Here is a 17326-nt window from a genome sequence, read left to right on the forward strand (position 1 = left end):
CTTTATCCAAATTATTTTCATTCAAGTAGATTTTCTTCCCTTTTGGCTCTGGTTGATCAATTGGTGACTCTTGAGTTATCAAACTCATTGTTGACTGAAAATTGGAATTCTTCAAGAATTAATTCAACTTCCAATAACTCTAGCCTTTCCCAAGGAAAGACTAGGACCTGAGGAATAAAAATTAATTCATCCACTTAACTTACCTTCATAGTTAGAGGTTGACTTAGTGGGAGAAAAATCCAATTCTCATCACAATTGATAAGGATAACTGTGATAGGACTTCTAGTTCTCACACCTTGCCAAGAGCTTTACTAGTTATTATTTTGACGACTTGTTATTTTACATTACTTGTTCAACCCTTTTGAAAACCCCAAAATATACCTTTGCATAACCAATAATAAGAACATACCTCCTTGCAATTCCTTGAGAAGATGACCTGAGGTTTAAATAAAGGGGTTTGTTACTTGTGACAACCAAATGTTTGTACGAAGGGTTTTCTATTGGTTTAGAATCTATACTTACAACGCGACTATATTTTTATAAAATTCTTTACTAGCAAAAATCCTAACGTCAGTGTGAATTAGAATTCATCAAGTTTTATGGCACCGTTGCCGGGGATTGGCTTAAATTTGACAGTGATTAAATTGATTGGAGAGCTAGATTAAGCAATTTAAATTCCTTGTTATTTTTTTCTTTTATTTAGCATTTTTTTATTTTTTATTTTATTTTGAGCTCTATTTCCTTCTTTCTTGATTATTTTATTCAGTATCCATATTTCCACCCTTCTAACTGTTCGATCAATTACACCACTCACATTAACAACTACTCTAACAAAAGTAATTTCTTCATCCATTTTCTTTTTTGTTTTTTTTTTTGCCTTGATTGGTTGTATGACAGGTAGGAGAAGCGGGGCTTCAACTTCCTTTGATTCTGAACCTAAGAGGACCTTCCTTAGATTAAGGAGGGAAGCAAGAGGGAAGAGAGTCGTTGGTGCTGAGGAAGAGGAAGAGTATTTTGAAACAAACATGGAGGAGAATATGGAGAATCACCATGAGGAAGAAGTTCATAACCATGCCAGAGAAGGCTCAGTCAATCATGATGGGCAAGAAAGGAGAGTCTTAGGCTCCTACATCAACCCAAACCCAGGAAATTGTGGCAGCAGGATCCTAAAGCCAACAATTCATGCCAATAATTTTGAGCTGAAGCCTCAGCTCATCACACTTGTTCAAAATAATTGCTCATATGCAGGAAGTGCCCAAGAAGACCCTAATCAACATCTTAGCACATTCTTGAGGATATGTGATACTGTAAATTCCAACGGGGTACACCCTAACATCTACAAACTACTCCTGTTCCCTTTCTCACTCAGAGATAAGGCAGCAAAGTGGTTGGAATCATTCCCCAAGGATAGCCTAACTACATGGGAGGAGGTCGTGAACAGATTCCTTGCAAGATTTTACCCTCCACAAAGAATCAACAGGCTGAGAGCTGAGGTGCAAACTTTTAGACAACAAGATGGAGAAACACTCTATGAGGCCTGGGAGAGATTCAAAGATCTGACAAGAAGATGCCCATCGGAAATGTTCAATGAGTGGGTATAACTACATATCTTTTATGAGGGACTATCCTATGAAGCAAAGAAGGTAGTGGATCATTCTTCCGGAGGCTCACTCAACAAAAAGAAAACCATTTAAGAGGCCATAGATATTATTGAGACTGTAGCTGAAAATGGGTATTTCTATGCTTTAGAAAGGACTCAGAAGAAGGGAGTGCTAGAACTCAACTCTGTAGATGCTTTGTTAGCTCAGAACAAGGCAATTGCAGCACAAATAGCAGCCTTAACCAAGAGGATGGAGGCCAACCAAGCCTCAGTCATTCAAGACCAAACTCCTCAACAAGAAGGGAATGCACCAGAATCTGAAGGTGACTGAGAACAAGCTAATTATGTGAATAATTGATCCAGAGCACCATATGACCCACACTCTAAGACATATAATCCAAGTTGGAAGAACCACCCAAAATTTGGGTAGGGAAATCAACAAGACCACAACAGGACCACAACAAGCCTTATTAATCAAATTAGTATCCCAACCACAACCCCAACCATCAAACAGGGAACCATAGACCCTACCATAACTCACAAAACACATCATACCATAACAACCAACCCATACACAACAACCTCAATCAAGATGCACCATCCTCAACTATGCAACCATGCGAAATCAAGAGCAACTTTGAGAGGATGGAGGCTGCAATAGCACAACTGTCATTGATAAACCACTATTTTATGGTTTATATTGTGTTTTATTGAGTGGTTTTATCAAGCTTTTCACCCACGTATTCATATGATTTGCATGTATTTACAATCCCTTCCTAAAAATATCCTATGATTAATAACTTGCTTCCTAAGGACCTTTTTGTTGTATATTTTTATCTTCCTTCGTACTATTCGATGCCGTGATCTGTATGTTAAGTGTTTCAGGCTTCATAGGGCAGGAATGACGTAAGAAATGAAGAGGAAGCATGCAAAAATGGAAGGAACATAAGGAAATTGAGGAGATGACCAGCGAGAAGTCACGCGGTCGCATGGCTCACGCGACCGCGCGAAATAGAAGAAATTACCGTGACGCGCTCGCGTGCCTGACGCGACCGCGCGGATTGGAAGCTGCACGAACGACGCGAATGTGTGGACGACGCGCACCCGTGATACGAAAAAGATGAGTGACGCGATCGCGTGGACGACGCAGACGCGTGACGTGCGCGATCTGCAGAATTACAAAAGTCACTGGTAGAGATTCAGGGCCGCATTTCAATTATAATTAGCCACTTGACCTTCCTTCACACCAGCAGAGGTTAACTAAGTGGAGTTAAGATTCAATTTTTCATCATCATTGATAAGGATAACTAGGATAAGACTTCCAATTTCTCATACTTTGCCAAGAGTTTATTTTACAGTCATTTATTTATTTTATTTGTCATTTATCATACTTGTTCCTCATTCTCAAAACTCCCAATTTACAAAACTCATAACCAATAATAAGAACACACCTCCCTGCAATTACTTGAGAAGACGACCCGAGGTTTAAATACTTCGGTTATCAATTTATTTAGGGGTTTGTTACTTGTGACAACCAAAATGTTTGTACGAAGGGATTTCTGTTGGTTCAGAATCTATACTTAAAACGCGACTTTATAAAATTCTTTACTAGCAAAAATCCTAACGTCAAAATGGCGCCGTTGCCGGGGAATTGCAAACGTGTGCCTTATTATTGGTTATTGTAAATATTTAAAAAAAATTATTTTTCTTTTACTTGTTTATTTGTTTCTCTCTTCCCTCTTATTTCTGATAGCTATTATGAATTCTCACCCCTCTCGCTTTGAGTTTGGTTCTAATTTTGTTGCAAGGAATGGAAGCTATAACAGGACTATGCATCAAGATCTAAGCAATCAAAGATGGATGGAGCCACGAGGATCTGATCACCCCTTTAGGCAACAACATCCTCCTAGATATCATGGACAAAGACCACTCTACAATGCATACCAAGCTGATAGATATGGTGGACCGCCTTGTAGCTACCAACAAGCCCCACCCTATGCTCAGAGACCATCCTTTCAACACAATATTGACCCACCACACTCACAAGCTTCTTTTCACCATTCACTTCCACATGATCCTTGTCCACCCTAACACCAATCCAATTACTCCCAAGAACCACCACTCCCCTACGCATCATGTCCATATCCATCAAGGCAAGAATCACAGGTTCGCTTCAAAGAATCAGTAAACCAATTTAATGCAACCCTTCATCAACTGGAACAAGCAATAAATCAATTATCTTCCAGACGTTCAGACACTCAACAGACTCCCATAGCTTCATGTGGAGAATCTAATGAAGAACGTAGTTTGAAGAAGACACGAGAAGCTCCAGTGGACAGCATAGAGCATAACTTCATACTGGAATAAGTAGAGGACGCTGTCATTGTAGAAGAAGAAGAGTTGGTTGAAGATTTAGGAGATGCTGAACCTCCGCAGGAATCCAGAGTTGTGAAGAATTCCATCGAAGATGTTGCAATTGATGCTAAGGAGGATAGTGCACCACCTCCAATACAAGTATCTTATGAAGAACTTGACGGAGTAACCCAAGACGCATGTTTTCTTGATGATGATAGTCACCAGTCAAGTCCTCCTAGTAATGAACTTGCATCCGCAAGTGAATTCTTTGAGACAAAAGAATCTTCCCCAAGTGAATATGAAGATGATGCAGAGGTCGACTTTTCTCAACCTCCTAATTATGACTCAAGTGATGAGGAAGATATGGAAGACTTTGACCAGGACATGGCTAGAATGGAAAAGGTTTGCAAAGAAGTAGAGGAATTCACTGAAGACCACAAGGGAGTAAAGCTTGCAGAACCACTGGAAACACCTATCCCAAGGCCACTACCACCCGACACAACCTTCAAGTGGGTAAACTCCTTGACCTTTCTCTTTAATTTCCCACTTGAATAGGGTTTACTTGAAACAGATGACCAGCTTAGAGCTCTTTGTAGCTTTAAGAGTAAAAGGGAAATGGCTCATACTCAGAGCTGGTGCACAAGGTTCAATAAGGTTCCACGCCTCAACTTGAAGTGCACGGATTGGTATCATGTTCAATCGAATGGATCTCAGAAAACGTTTGGTCATCTTGGTGAGAATACAATTTCTGAGCTGCCCGGATGGAAGAATAGAGATCAAGCCAAAGGCGGATTCAAAAGCAAGGTTTGGGACCCCAGAATTTATTGTGACAATCAACACTCTTAGGGCCTTGTCACTTGCTTTAACTTACTTGAAGGCTTTCTGCACCTGGTTTGGGACCCCGGAGGCTACTGGAACTCCAAACATTGGTGGAGATTTCTAGATGAGTTCAAGCACAAGCCGCCATAACAGGAAGCTCCTCAAATGTCCAACTTAAGGACTTTAACTAAAAGTGCTAGGTGGGAGACAACCCACCATGGTATGATCGTTCCTTTTTCAATTTTAATTTTATTTAGTTTTGTTTGTTTTTGAGTTTTATTTTATTTTATTGAACCTGGAATCATGCATAGCATTCACATTAAGCACTGCATTCTGCATACTGCATTAAAAAAAAGCACGCACGCGACGCGGCAGTGTCGCTGACGCGTCCGCGTCACCAGTGCATTGGAATGAAAAGAAAAGTGAACAGAGAGTCACGCGAGAGCACGGCTGGAGGTGTGCCTTTGGCTCAAATTGATCCACGCGACCGCATCGCAGACACGTCCGCGTCATGCCCGCAATAGCCTCCCCACGCGTCCGCGTCACCCACGCGATCGCGTAGCACTGTAAATCGACGTAAAAAGGGTGTAAGGCCGAAAGTTGTGTTGGAATGGGGCTGGACTCGTGCTAGACGCACAAGCCCTACCACGCGTACGCGTGCCTCATGCGTCCGCGCTGTTTTCATAATTTAGCCATCCACGCGATCGCGTCAACCACGCGACCGCGTCACCCTGGAATTTGGAAATAATGAATTTTTGAACAGAGAGTTGTGCAAGCGCGAGGCTGCTTGGTGCACAAAATTTTAATCCCAATATCAAAATCAAGATTTCTTATGATTTCGTACCACTAACTAGCAAGTGCACTAGGTCGTCCAAGTAATACCTTACGTGAGTAAGGGGTTGATCCCACAGAGATTATTGGTTTGAAGCAAGCTATGTTTATTTTATTATTCTTAGTCAGGATATCAAATATAATTATCAGTTTGAATTATTAGAAAAATAAAAGAGCATGAATGATGAGCGGATAATTTATACGCTTTTTGGCATTGTTTTTAGTATATTTTTAGTATGTTTTAGTTAGTTTTTATTATGTTTTTATTAGGTTTTAATTAAAAATCACATTTCTGGACTTTACTATGAGTTTGTTTGTTTTTCTGTGATTTCAGGTATTTTCTGGCTGAAATTGAGGGACCTGAGCAAAAATCTGATTCAGAGGCTGAAAAAGGACTGCAGATGCTGTTGGATTCTGACCTCCCTGCATTCAAAGTGGATTTTCTGGAGCTACAAAAGCCGAATTTGCGCGCTCTCAATTGCGTTGGAAAGTAGACATCCTGGGCTTTCCAGCAATATATAATAATCCATACTTTACCCAAGAATTGATGGCCCAAACTGGCGTTCCAAATCAGCTTCAGAATTCCCGGCGTTTAACGCCGGAAGTGGCACAAAAGTTGGAGTTAAACGCCCAAACTGGCACAATGAAAGCTTCAATGCTCAGCCCAAGCACACACCAAGTGGACCCCCGGAAGTGGATTTTTACGTCATTTACTCATTCTTGTAAACCCTAGGTCACTAGTTCACTATAAATAGGACTTTTTGCTATTGTATCTTCACCTCATGACACTTTACACGTTTCATATTGTACCTTCTACGGCATGAGTCTCTAAACCCCATGGTTGGGGGTGAGGAGCTCTGCTGTATCTTGATGGATTAATGCAATTACTACTGTTTTTCATTCAAACACGCTTGTTTCCATTCTAAGATATCACTTGCTCCTCAACTTGATGAATGTGATGATCCGTGACACTCATCATCATTTTCACCTATGAACGTGTGCCTGACAACCACCTCCGTTCTACTTTAGATTGAGTGGATATCTCTTGGATTCTTTAGCCAGAATCTTCGTGGTATAAGCTAGACTATATTGGCGGCCATTCTTGAGGATCCGGAAGGTCTAAACCTTGTCTGTGGTATTTTGAGTAGGATTCAGGGATTGAATGAATGTGACGAGCTTCAAACTCGCGATTGTGGGGCGTTAGTGACAGACGCAAAAGAATCACTGGATTCTATTCCGACATGATCGAGAACCGACAGATGAATAGCCGTGCTGTGACAGAGTGCGTTGAACATTTTCACTGAGAGGACGGGAGGTAGCCATTAACAACGGTGAAACCCAACATACAGCTTGCCATGGAAGGAGCCTTGCGTGCATGAAGAAGAAGACAGAAGAAAAGTAGAGATTCAGAAGATAGAGCATCCCCAAAACCTCAACCTGTTCTCCATTACTACAAAACAAGTATTTATTTCATGTTCTTCTACTTTTCACAATTAAACCTGAGAATTATTGATATCCTGACTAAGAATTACAAGATAACCATAGCTTGCTTCAAGCCGACAATCTCTGTGGGATCGACCCTTACTCACGTAAGGTATTACTTGGACGACCTAGTGCACTTGCTGGTTAGTTGTGCGAAATTGCAAAAGTGTGATTGCAATTTCTTGCACCAATGAAATAATTACTTGTTGTGCAGTAATGGAGAATATGTTGGGGTTTTGGAGATGCTTTGTCCTCTGAATCCCTGTAACATAATACTTACTCACTTTCATAAATGCAAGGCTCCTTCCATGGCAAGCTGTATGTAGGGAATCACCATTGTCAATGGCTACTTCCCATCCTCTCAGTGAGAATGGTCCAAATGCTCTGTCACAGCACGGCTAATCATCTGTCGGTTCTCAATCAGATTGGAATAGAATCTAATGATTCTTTTGGGTCTGTCACTAACGCCCAGCCTTCAGGAGTTTGAAGCTCGTCACAGTCATTCAATCCCGGAATCCTACTCGGAATACCACAGACAAGGTTTAGACTTTCTGGATTCTCATGAATGCCGCCATCAATCTAGCTTATACCACGAAGATTCTGATTAAGGAATCTAAGAGATACTCATTCAATCTACTGTAGAATGGAGGTGGTTGTCAGGCACACGTTCATGGATTGAGGAAGGTGATGAGTGTCACGAATCATCACCTTCTCCATAATTAAGCGCGAATGAACATCTTAGATAGGAACACGCATGTTTGAAAGGAAAACAGATATAATTGCATTAATTCATCGAGATGCTGCAGAGCTCCTCACCCCCCAACAATGGAGTTTAGAGACTCATACCGTCAAAGAGTATAAAATTCAGATCTAAAAATGTCATGAGGTGCAAAATAAGTCTCTAAAAGTTATTTAAATACTAAACTAGTAACCTAGGTTTACAGAGAATGAGTAAACTAAGATAATTGGTGCAGAGATCCACTTCTGGGGCCCACTTGGTGTGTGCTGGGGTTGAGACTTAAGCCTCTCACGTGCCTGGGCTATTTCTGGAGTTGAACGCCAGGTTGTAACGTGTTTTTGGCGTTGAACTCCAACTTGTAACCTGTTTCTGGCGCTGGACGCCAGACTGCAGCATGGAAGTGGCGTTGAATGCCAGTTTACGTCGTCTATCTTCGCGCAAAGTATGAACTATTATATATTGCTGGAAAGCCCTGGATGTTTAGTTTCCAACCCAATTGAGAGCGCGCCAGTTGGACTCCTGTAGCTAAAACAAATCCATTCCGAGTGCAGGGAGGTCAGAATCCAACAACATCAGCAGTCCTTTTTCAGCCTAAATCAGATTTTTGCTCAGCTCCCCCAATTTCAGCCAGAAAATACCTGAAATCACAGAAAAACACACAAACTCATAGTAAAGTCTAGAAATATGATTTTTTCTTAACAACTAATAAAATTCTAATAAAAACTAATAAAAACATGCTAAAATCTATATGAAATTACTCCCAAAAAGCGTATAAAATATCCGCTCATCACAACACCAAACTTAAACTGTTGCTTGTCCTCAAGCAACTAGATAAATAAAAGAGGATAAAAAGAAATTAAGAATCAATATATCTCAGAGTTTTAAGTGAAGCTCAGATTCTAATTTAGATGAGCGGGGCTAGTAGCTTTTTGTTTCTGAACAGTTTTGGCATCTCACTTTATCCTTTGAAATTCAAAGTTCTTAAGCACACTCTTTTGCCTTGGATCACGACTTTAACCACTCAGTCTCAAGATTTTCACTTGGACCTGCATTCCACAAGCACATGGTTAGGGACAGCTTGATTTAGCCGCTTAGGCCTGGATTTATTTCCTTGGGCCCTCCTATCCATTGATGCTCAAAGCCTTGGATCATTTTCACCCTTGCCTTTTGGTTTAAAGGGCTATTGGCTTTTTCTACCTCTTTTGCTTTTTTTTCGCAAATTACTGACTTTTCATTTTTTTTCTTTCGCCAGCTTGTTTTTCACTGCTTTTTCTTGCTTCAAGAATCAATTTCATGATTTTTCAGATCATCAATAACATTTCTCTTGTTCATCATTCTTTCAGGAGCCAACAATTTTAACATTCATAAAATTCAATATAAAAAATATGCACTGTTCAGGCATTCATTCAGAAGACAAAAAGTATTGCCACCACATATAAATAATTAGAATTTTCCTTATTAAGAACTCGAAAAAAAAATTGCCTCTTTATTCTAAAATCTACTATTTTATTCATGTTTGATGATGATGAGAAAAAATAAATTATAGCTTAATTGGAGATAAAATCAAAATAGAGATACTAATTACTACTACTAATATATAACATCTAAGGTAAATTCATAATAAGAACAGTAATCACAGAGTTAAGGCAAAGATTAGGACTCAACAACCTTTATTTTGGGAAGTGGGTGTTCCTCTAGTCTGTGGGGTGCTTGATCCTTCAAGTCACATCCTTGCTCTTCCTGTTCTCTTAGGTGCCATGATCTTGATGAGTTTTAGCTCAGTGATCATGGCAAATCACACCAAACTTAGAGGTTTGCTTGTCTTCAAGCAAAAGAAAGGAAAGGAGAGGAAAGAGGGAGAGGCAATTTCGAAATTCAAAAGATATGATGAGTTTTGAAAAAGATTTGAAAAAGAGTTGGATTGGATTGGAAAAAGATCTGTCTTTATGGATTAAGATACATTTGATATTTTTGAAAAAGGGATTTTAGAAATTAGGGTTTTTAGAAATTAGGATTATTTTTTTTTTTGTTTTTGGAATTGAAGGATGATATTTTGAAACATGTTTATGCAAGAAATCATGAATTGAAACATAAAAATTAGAAAGTTTGTGAAGAAAAACGAATTTTACCTCCTCCCCACCATTCTGGCGTTAAACGCTCAAACACTGCATGTTTTGGGCGTTTAACGCCCAATTGCTGCTTCTCCTGGGCATTAAATGCCCACCTGTTACTTCTTTCTGGCGTTGAACGCCAGGAAGTCCTTTGTCACTGGGCGTTTTTCTGAACGCCCAGGATGCTGTAATTCTGGCGTTAAGCGCCCAGAAGAAGCTTCTTTCTGGCGTTCAATGCCCAGAAGATGCTTCTTTCTAGCGTTCAACGCCCAGTGGATGCTTCTTTTGGGCGTTTAACGCCCAAAATATTTCTTACTGGCTTTTTCACGCCAGTGAGCTTCCAAATTCCCTTGTAACTCTGTGAATTCAAGCAATTGCTATTTTACCTTGAAGATACTTGACATATACCTATAAAAATCAATTAATTAACAAATAAACTTTGTAAATGGCTGAGTTGCCTCCCAGCAAGCGCTTCTTTATTGTCTTTAGCTGGATTATTACTGAGTTTTAATCAAGTCTCAGTTTTGAGCATTCTTGCTCAAAATTGCTTTCAAGATAATGTTTAACTCTTTGTTCATTAACAATGAACTTTTTGTTAGAATCCTTATCCTGAAGCTCTACGTATCCATATGGTGACACACTTGTAATCACATATGGACCTCTCCACCGGGATTTCAATTTCCCGGGGAATAATCTGAGCCTAGAATTAAATAGCAGAACTTTCTGCCCTGGCTCAAAGACTCTGGACCACAGTTTCTTATCATGCCATCTTTTTGCTTTCTCTTTATAAATTTTTGCATTCTCAAAAGCATTGAGTCTAAATTCCTCTAGCTCGTTTAACTGGAGCAATCATTTTTCTCCAGCTAATTTGGCATCAAGGTTTAGGAATCTGGTTGCCCAGTAGGCCTTATGTTCCAGTTCCACTGGCAAGTGACATGTCTTTCCATACACAAGCTGGTATGGAGAGGTCCCTATAGGGGTCTTGAATGCTGTTCTGTATGCCCACAGAGCATCATCCAAGCTTCTTGCCCAATCCCTTCTACGGTTAATTACAGTCCGTTCCAGGATTCTTTTAAGTTCTCTGTTAGAGACTTCAGCTTGTCCATTTGTCTGTGGATAATATAGAGTGTCTACCCTGTGGCTGACTCCATAACAAACCAAAGCAGAGTAAAGCTGTTTATTGCAAAAATGAGTGCCCCCATCACTGATTAATACTCTAGGGGTACCAAATCTACTGAAGATGTGCTTCTGGAGGAATTTTAGCACTATTTTAGTGTCATTAGTGGGTGTTGCAATAGCTTCCACCCATTTGGATACGTAATCCACTGCCACCAGAATATAAGTGTTTGAGTATGATGGTTGGAAAGGCCCCATGAAGTCAATACCCCATACATCAAATAACTCAATCTCTAAGATCCCTTGTTGAGGAATGGCATAACTGTGAGGCAGATTGCCAGATCTTTGGCAACTGTCACAATTAAGTACAAACACTCGGGAATCCTTATAGAGAGTAGGCCAGTAGAAGCCACATTGGAGAACTCTTGTGGCTGTTCGCTCACTTCCAAAATATCCTCCATACTGTGATCCATGGCAGTGCCAGAGGATCTTCTGTGCTTCTTCTTTAGGCACACATCTACGGATTACTCCGTCTGCGCATCTGGTGCACGAAATTGTGATCATCAATGGCACCATCAACATGGTACGCTCAATTGCAATCTCAACTCTTTATAACAACTTTGCACAACTAACCAGAAAGTGCACTGGGTTGTCCAAGTAATAAACCTTACGCGAGTAAGGGTCGATCCCACGGAGATTGTTGGTATGAAGCAAGCTATGATCATCTTGTAAATCTCAGTCAGGCGGATTCAAATGGTTATGGAGGATTAATAATTAAAAGATAAATAAAACATAAAATAAAGATAGAGATACTTATGTAATTCATTGGTGAGAATTTCAGATAAGCGTATGGAGATGCTTTGTCCCTTCCGTCTCTCTGCTTTCCTACTGTCTTCATCCAATCCTTCTTACTCCTTTCCATGGCAAGCTGTATGTTGGGCATCACCGTTGTTAGTGGCTACAGTCCCGTCCTCTTAGTGAAAATGTTCAACGCGCTCTGTCGCAGCACGGCTAATCATCTGTCGGTTCTCAATCAGGTTGGAATTGAATCCAGTGATTCTTTTGCGTCTATCACTAACGCCCAGCCTTCAGGAGTTTGAAGCTCATCACAGTCATTCAATCCTTGAATCCTACTCAGAATACCACAGACAAGGTTTAGACCTTCTGGATTCTCTTGAATGCCGCCATCAATTCTAGCTTATACCACGAAGATTCCGATTAAGGGATCCAAGAGATATCCACTCAATCTAAGGTAGAACGGAGGTTGTTGTCAGGCACACGTTCATAGGTGAGAATGATGATGAGTGTCACGGATCATCACATTCATCAAGTTGAGGAACAAGTGATATCTTAGAACAAGAATAGGCTGAATTGAATAGAAGAACAATAGTAATTGTATTAATACTCGAGGTACAGCAGAGCTCCACACCTTAATCTATGGTGTGTAGAAACTCCACCGTTGAAAATACATAAGAACAAGGTCTAGGCATGGCCGTGAGGCCAGCCCCCATGATCTAAGAACTAGACGTCCAAAGATGATCCTAAGATCTAAAGTGATCAAAAGATGAAAATACAATAGCAAAATGTCCTATTTGTAGAGAACTAGTAGCTTAGGGTTTACAAAAATGAGTAAATGACATAAAAATCCACTTCCGGGCCCACTTGGTGTGTGCTTGGGCTGAGCAATGAAGCTTCTATGTGTAGAAACTTTTCTTGGAGTTAAACGCCAGCTTTTGTGCCAGTTTGGGCGTTTAACTCCCATTCTTGTGCCAGTTCCGGCGTTTTACGCCAAAATTATTGAGCTGACTGATGAGCGGATAATTTGTATGCTTTTTGGCATTGTTTTTAGTATGTTTTTGGTATGATCTAGTTAGATTTTAGTATATTTTTATTAGTTTTTAGTTAAAATTCACTTTTCTGGACTTCACTATGAGTTTGTGTGTTTTTCTGTGATTTCAGGTATTTTCTGGCTGAAATTGAGGGACCTGAGCAAAAATCTGATTCAGAGACCAAAAAAAGGACTGCAGATGCTGTTGGATTCTGACCTCCCTGCACTCAAAGTGGATTTTCTGGAGCTACAGAAGCCCAATTGGCGCGCTCTCAATGGCGTTGGAAAGTAGACATCCTGGGCTTTCCATCAATATATAATAGTCCATACTTTGCCCAAGATTTGATGGCCCAAACCGGCGTTCAAAGTCACCTCAAGAAATTCCAGCGTTAAACGCCGGAACTGGCACCCAAATGGGAGTTAAACGCCCAAACTGGCATAAAAGCTGGCGTTTAACTCCAAGACAAGTCTCTACACGAAATTGCTTCATTGCTCAGCCCAAGCACACACCAAGTGGGCCCGGAAGTGGATTTTTATGTCATTTACTCATTTCTGTACACCCTAGGCTACTAGTTTTCTATAAGTAGGACCTTGTACTATTGTATTTGACATCTTGGTAGCTATCTTTGAGTTTTATGCTATCTTAGATCATTTGGGAGGCTGGCCATTCGGCCATGCCTAGACCTTGTTCTTATGTATTTTCAACGGTGGAGTTTCTACACACCATAGATTAAGGTGTGGAGCTCTGCTGTACCTCGAGTATTAATGCAATTACTATTGTTCTTCCATTCAATTCCGCTTGTTCTTTGTCCAAGATATCACTTGTTCTTCAACATGATGAAGGTGATGATTGACGCCCATCACCATTCTCACTCATGAACAAAGTGACTGACAACCACTCTTGTTCTACACGCATCTGAGGCTTAGTGAATATCTCTTGGATTTTTTAATCAGAGTCTTCGTGGTATAGGCAGGACCTGATGGCAGCATTCAAGAGAATCCGGAAGGTCTAACCTTGTCTGTGGTATTCTGAGTAGGATTCAATGACTGAATGACTGTGACATGCTTCAAACTCCTGAGGGCGGGGCGTTAGTGACAGACGCAAAAGAATCACTGGATTCTATTCTGGCCTGATTGAGAACCGACAGATGAATTCCGCTATGACCGTGACAGGGGCATATGCAATCACTTTCAATGAGAGGATGGGAGGTAGCCACTGACAATGGTGAAACCCTACACGAGCTTGCCATGGAAAGGAGTAAGAAGGATTGGATGAAGGCAGTAGGAAAGCAGAGAGACGGAAGGGAAGGCATCTTCATGCGCTTATCTGAAGTTCCTACCAATGAATTACATAAGTATCACTATCTTTATCTTTTATGTTATTTTCGTTCATCATCATACATTTGAGTTTGCCTGACTAAGATTTACAAGATGACCATAGCTTGCTTCAATAGCAACAATCTCCGTGGGATCGACCCTTACTCATGTAAGGTATTACTTGGACGACCCAGTGCACTTGCTGGTTAGTTGTGCGAAGTTGTAGTGATCACAATTTCGTGCACCAAGTTTTTGGCGCCGTTGCCGGGGATTGTTCAAGTCTTGAGCAAGCTTTTGGTAACAATGCCTGAGATTGTTCAGTTTGGACAACTGACGGTTCATCTTGTGCTTAGATTAGGTATTATTTTTTTTTCGAAATTCTTGAAGATGAATTCTAGAGTTCATGATGATTGTTGAAATCTGGCTGGCTGAGAAGCCATGTCTAATCTGATTGGACCGAGGTTTCAACTTATCACCACAAGAGCTTGTTGATTTTCATCAATTTTGCTTTTGGAGCAGTGATCTGCTAAGGCTTGGCTGACCTTTGGTCATGTCTAGTGTTTTGGACCGAAGCTTTCTTTGAAAGCTTGGCTGGCTGTGAAGCCATGTCTAATTCCTGGACCGGAGTCTTAGACTAGCATTGCACTGATTCCTGGAATTCTCATTAAGAATTTTGATATCTTTTTCCACTTAATTTTCGAAAAACACAAAAAAATTTACAAAATCATAAAAACCAAAAATATTTGATGTTTCTTGCTTAAGTATAGTATCTCATCTTAAGTTTGGTGTCAATTGCATGCATTCATTCATGTGTCTTAAGGATCTTCAAATAATTTTTGATGATTTCTTACTCTGATCTTTGAATTCTTTTGGCTTGAGTGTTTATGTGTCTCATATAGTGTCAGTAGTATACAAACTGCTAAGTTTGGTGTCTTGCATGCATTGTTAATTGATTCTTGTTGCATTTTGATTATTAAAAATCCAAAAATATTTTTAATTTGTGTCTTTTCAAGTCAATGATACAAAGAATTGAAGATTCAGAACATACTGCAGAGGAATTATACAGAAAAAGCTGAGCATTCAAAAATGCCCAGTGAAGAAGGCAGACTGGTGTTTAAACGCCAGCCAGGGTACCTGGTTGGGCGTTTAACGCCCAAAGAGGTAGCATTTTGGGCGTTAAACGCCAGAATGTATACCATTCTGGGCGTTTAACGCCAGGATGGTGCTAGGGGGAAGATTTTGTTTTCAAATCAATTTTTTTTCAAGTTTTCAAAGTTTTTCAAAATCAAATCTTTTTCAAATCATATCTTTTCAATCAAATGTTTTCAAAATCAATTTCTTTCCTTTTTCAAAGATACTTACTAACAATTAATGATTTGATTGAACATTTTTTGCCTTTTCTGTTGAGGAAGGTTTTATGTTTGAATCATATCTTTTCTTGTTAGGCAAGTCACTAATTTTCAAAATCAAATCTTTTAAAATTGTTTTCAAAACATATCTTTTAAAATGATTTCAAATCATATCTTCTCAATCACATCTCTTTAAAACTAATCATATCTTTTAACCTCATCTCTTTTTCAAATAGTTTTCAATCAAATCTTCTTAACTTCTAATTTCAAAATCTTTTTCAAAAATCACTTGATTTCTTTTTTACTTTGAATTTTCGAAAATTATCAATCAAATTTTCAAAATGTTTTCAAAATCTTTTAATTGAATTTTCGAAAATCCTCTTCCCTCCTCCTCACATCCTTCTATTTATGGAGTACTACTCCTTCTTAATGCACAATTCGAACCTTATCTAATTAAAGTTCGAATTCTTCTTCTCCTTCTTCTTTCTATTTCTCTTTTCCTCTGACACCTCAAGGAATCTCTATACTGTGACATAGAGGATTCCACATTTTCTTGTTCTCTTCTCTTTCTTATGAGCAGGAGCAGAGACAAAGGCATTCTTGTTGAAGCTGACCCTGAGCCTGAAAGGACCTTGAAGCGAAAGCTAAGAGAAGCCAAGGCACAACTCTCTTTAGAGGACCTGACCGAATTCTTCAAGGAAGAAGAACCCATGGCAGCCGAAAACAACAACAATGCCAACAATGCAAGGAAGGTGTTGGGTGACTTCACTGCACCTACTCCTGATTTCTATGGGAGAAGCATCTCTATCCCTGCCATTGGAGCAAACAACTTTGAGCTTAAGCCTCAATTAGTTTCTCTAATGCAACAGAATTGCAAGTTCCATGGACTTCCAATGGAAGATCCTCATCAGTTTTTAGCTGAGTTCCTGCAAATCTGTGACACAGTCAAGACTAATGGGGTAGACCCTGAGGTCTATAGACTGATGCTATTCCCTTTTGCTGTAAGAGACAGAGCTAGAATATGGTTGGATTCTCAACCTAAAGAAAGCCTGGACTCTTGGGAAAAGCTAGTCAATGCCTTCTTGGCAAAGTTCTTTCCACCACAAAGATGGAGTAAGCTTAGAGTGGAAGTCCAAACCTTCAGACAGAAGGATGGAGAATCCCTCTATGAAGCTTGGGAAAGATACAAACAATTAATCAGAAGATGTCCCTCAGACATGCTTTCTGAATGGAGCATCATAGGTATTTTCTATGATGGTCTCTCTGAACTATCCAAGATGTCTTTGGATAGCTCTGCTGGAGGATCTCTTCATCTGAAGAAGACGCCTACAGAGGCTCAGGAACTAATTGAAATGGTTGCAAATAACCAATTCATGTACACTTCTGAAAGGAATCCTGTGAACAATGGGACTAGTCAGAAGAAAGGAGTTCTTGAGATTGACACTCTGAATGCCATACTGGCTCAGAACAAGATATTGACTCAACAAGTCAATTTGATTTCTCAAGTCTGTCTGGAATGCAAAATGCACCTGGCAGTACTAAGGAAGCTTCATCTGAGGAAGAAGCTTATGATCCTGAGAATCCTTCAATGGAAGAGGTGAATTACCTAGGAGAACCCTATGGAAACACCTACAATTCTTCATGGAGAAATCACCCAAATTTCTCATGGAAGAATCAAGAGAGACCTCAACAAGGTTTCAATAATAATGGTGGAAGAAACAGGCTTGGCAATAACAAGCCTTTTCCATCATCTTCTCAGCAACAGACGGAGAGTTCTAA

The 17326-nt window shown here is 39.9% G+C and overlaps 1 non-coding gene across 1 annotated transcript; it reads right to left on the reverse strand.

Annotated features, from left to right (window-relative positions):
- Positions 1-16662: 16662 nt before the first annotated feature.
- LOC130942557 (small nucleolar RNA R71) lies at positions 16663-16770 on the reverse strand. Its single transcript, XR_009071125.1, has one exon. It is a non-coding gene; the product is annotated as a small nucleolar RNA R71 (small nucleolar RNA).
- Positions 16771-17326: the final 556 nt, after the last annotated feature.

Source organism: Arachis stenosperma, chromosome 7 (assembly GCF_014773155.1).
Source record: "Arachis stenosperma cultivar V10309 chromosome 7, arast.V10309.gnm1.PFL2, whole genome shotgun sequence".
In the NCBI taxonomy this organism is placed as follows: Eukaryota; Viridiplantae; Streptophyta; class Magnoliopsida; order Fabales; family Fabaceae; genus Arachis; species Arachis stenosperma.